The 3,530-nt window shown below is 35.5% G+C and overlaps 1 pseudogene; it reads right to left on the bottom strand.

Moving 5' to 3' along the window:
* Positions 1 to 249: 249 nt before the first annotated feature.
* Positions 250 to 3,081, bottom strand: LOC127557455 (olfactory receptor 51G2-like; annotated as a pseudogene).
* Between the last annotated feature and the right edge of the window lie 449 nt (positions 3,082 to 3,530).

The raw sequence follows: 3,530 nt of genomic DNA, 5'->3' as shown, positions 1-3,530 counted from the left end.
ATGAACATCTGCAGAAATGGGGCCATATCACATCCACCCATTGAAGAGTTCTAGAAGACAGAAATTATGTCTTTTCCATCAGATATGGGAACAGTGGTGATGATTTCTACCTTGCAAAATGAAATATTTTCTTCTGCATTGTGTGGAACCATTGTTCCTTCCTAGCCCCATCTTCTGGGGCTGGGTGTTCTTGTCCAACCTTCATTCTTGCCCCATTAGATTGGAAGAAGTGGAAGGTCTTCTGATGTATCAGATAGTATAGACATTGGGACTGAGCATAAATGGCATAAAAAAATGCAGGTAGGAGAGGGAGTACCTGGCTATGGGGAAAGACTGCTTCCCCAAATGGTGGATTATGGTCAGGTCATTCATGGGTGTATAGAAGATCAGTACAGCACAGATGAGTGAGACACATGTATTAAGGGCCTTAAGTCCCTCTGCTTGGGAAGCAATCGTGAGGTCAGCATGGAGGATCAGTACATAAGAAGTCACAATAGTGGAAAGTTTCACAAAGAGTCCATAAGCACTGTGGGCATGAGTATTCACATAAGGCCAGGGAGATGTAGTCTAATACTTCAGGCTACAATTACAAAGCCAGATCTGCAACTCGGGAGCTGACCAAAATGGTTGTATGGTGCAGTGGATTACAAATGGACACAAAGTGATCAAAATCTATGAAGAGAAGCATGGAGGATTCCATAACAGCAAAGTTTCATTCATGGATGAAAAAAGTTGCGTTAAACAGGCATTCTCCCTCCCTCCTATTGGCCCAGCAGGTAGGTGGTTAGTACAGTGGGCATTAAGGAAAAAGAAAGGCCCAGGTCAGTCATGGCTAACTCGGACAGGAAGTAGTACATTGGCTGGTGAAAAACTGTTTCTGACTTTACCATTCACAGGATCAAGCTGTTTCTAGCCACATTGTGGCTTCCCCACCTCCACCACCATCCCTGTGGATATTCAATAAATTCTATAGTTGAAACCCTAATACATTATTATATGCTTGATTGAGGATTAAATCTGCACACCATTATGGGCCAGTTCTTATACTGATTCTGCCTTTGTTTATATATATGCTTTGACATGTCTTGTCCAACATGGATACAGGAAGTCTAGTTTATTAGAAAATGTTGGAGATTCTGACAAGTAAAGAGGTCACAGATATTCAGAGCTGGAAGGGACATTACAGATCATTTAGTCCAATTCATGGCTGAATAGTCGTCTTCTCTACAAGATAGCAAACAAGTGATTATAAAGAGTCTGAATAAAAAATCACAGAAAAGATTACTCTACCAGGTGTTATATTCTGAACAACTCTGTTTATTGAATATTTGGTGTTTTTCTTTGTTTTTTTTTCTACCTTACATAAAGGTGAGATCTGCCTCTTTTTAAAATTTTTCTCCTAATTCTACGTTTTTTGTCATTAATAGACCAATTTTAATTTCTTTTCCACATTTTAACTCACTCATCAAATATTTGAATATTTGACAGCTACCATTTCTTCCCTTAATCTTCTATTTTTAAATCTCAAATTCCCAAAGTCTTTCAACTAATATTTGTATGGAATGAGGTCAAGCTCTTTTTTACCATCATAGACACTTTCCTTTGGTTTTATTATACTTTTTCACTGCCTTTCCTAAAGTGTGACCCTCAGAATTCTTAAGAATTCCTCCCTTATTTTAGTTATTTTCTTTGCAGGTCTTTTTACATCAGGCACTGTCTTTTGCTTTTTTAAATTTTTTTTGTATCTTCAGCAATACATAGTACATTTGTTGTTCAGTCACTTCAGTGAATCCTGCCTTTAGCGACCTCATATGGGAATTTCTTGGCAAAGATACTGGCGTGGCTTTCCATTTCATTTTCCAACTTTCTTTGCAGATGAGGAAACATACAGAGTTAAGTGTCTTACTCAGGTCATCTACTTTTAAGTGTCTGAGGCCAGATTTGAACTTCATGAGTCCAGGCCCAGAGTTCTTTCCATTGTGCAACCTAGCCTAGTATATGGAAAAGGACCAGTTAAAGTTGTAATTGGGGATTGGCCACCCAAGTCATTCTACTCTTTCTATTTGCCAGATAATATTTTAGATATGCTGTGTTAACATCATCATTAATTTTTCAATTATCATTGATCACCTATGTGATCCTAGGCAAATCACTTAGTTTCTAAAACCTCATTTGTAGAAGGAGGATAATGATAGCTTTACTTCCTTGCCTATAATAAAAAGATAGTTGTGAAGACCCAGTGATAATAATAGCTTGTATTTCCATATCACTTTAACTCTTCCAAAACACTTTAAATGCATTTTCTCTTAGGCTTTTCAATAATTCTGATGTAGATATCACTATCTCAAATTTAGCACGTTGTTTGTTTGTTTTAGTTCTGTTTTTTTTAAGTTGCTTTATAAATGCTTGTTGCTTTTGCTTTCCCTTTTCCTTATTCTACAGATTGACACAAGGCTCAAGAAGTTACTTAACACATTATCGTTTTATGATTATAATTTTTAGTCATATATTTCTCTTCATGACTTAATTATGGATTTTCTTGATAAAGATACTGATGATTTGCCATTTCTATCTTCAATTTGTTTTGCAACTGAGAACACTGACACAAATAGATTAAGAGACTTATCCAGGACCATACAGCTAGTAAGTGTCTGAAGCAGGATTTGTATTCAGGTCTTCCTTCCTCCAAGACCAGCACTTTATCCCCTATTCCAACTAGCTGCCCACCTATTGTCACAACATCTAGTAAATATGGGGCTTAAAATATGAATTCAGATTTTCCTGTCTCTAGACTCTACAAATCTACCATGCCATAACACAACCTTATTATATGAGATGTAGCAGGAGAAAGTATTTTGTAAAACATAACACTCTATGAACGTTACTTTGAATATGTTATATTTTAAATAGAGTTGTTATTATTGTGATTTTATCACATATGGAAATATCTTTCACTCTTCCCTCTATCAAGTAGGATGAATAGGGGGTGAATAATTATTAATAGCTCCTTTGAATTCCTTTGAATGCCTTGTTTTGGCATTCAGTAATATCATCAATATACTCTGAATTTACCTTCACCATATATCGATTACTTCAATCTCTAGTACTGATCCTTAAATAGTAAATTATTACAAAAAAATACTTGCACAACATGAGTACTTTTTTATTATTTATTTTGATTCCACAAGCATTACTATCTAAGTTGATCTTTAATTACTTATTCAATCAATCCTAGGGAGACTATGTTTGGAACATTACACAGGAACATGACTCTCCATGAAATTTCCCAAACATAATATTCATAGAACCTCAGTATACCCAAGGCAGTACATATCACTGGATTTGTTGTGTTGAAGCTCTGAGATGTTTAATAATTTTCAAAAAACAAGTAGCATGACACTATTTAGTTTAACCAACATTATCTATATTTTCTCTATCAAGTAGAGATAATCAATAAAATATCAGGCCCTGTTTTAAAGTGTTTACTGACTTTTGTTGGGTAAATGCTCACAACTAAAATTTAACAGTCA

Source organism: Antechinus flavipes, chromosome 3, assembly GCF_016432865.1.
Source record: "Antechinus flavipes isolate AdamAnt ecotype Samford, QLD, Australia chromosome 3, AdamAnt_v2, whole genome shotgun sequence".
In the NCBI taxonomy this organism is placed as follows: Eukaryota; Metazoa; Chordata; class Mammalia; order Dasyuromorphia; family Dasyuridae; genus Antechinus; species Antechinus flavipes.
The sequence above is the reverse complement of the archived record's forward strand: the minus strand, read 5'-3'. Positions and strand labels throughout refer to the sequence as shown.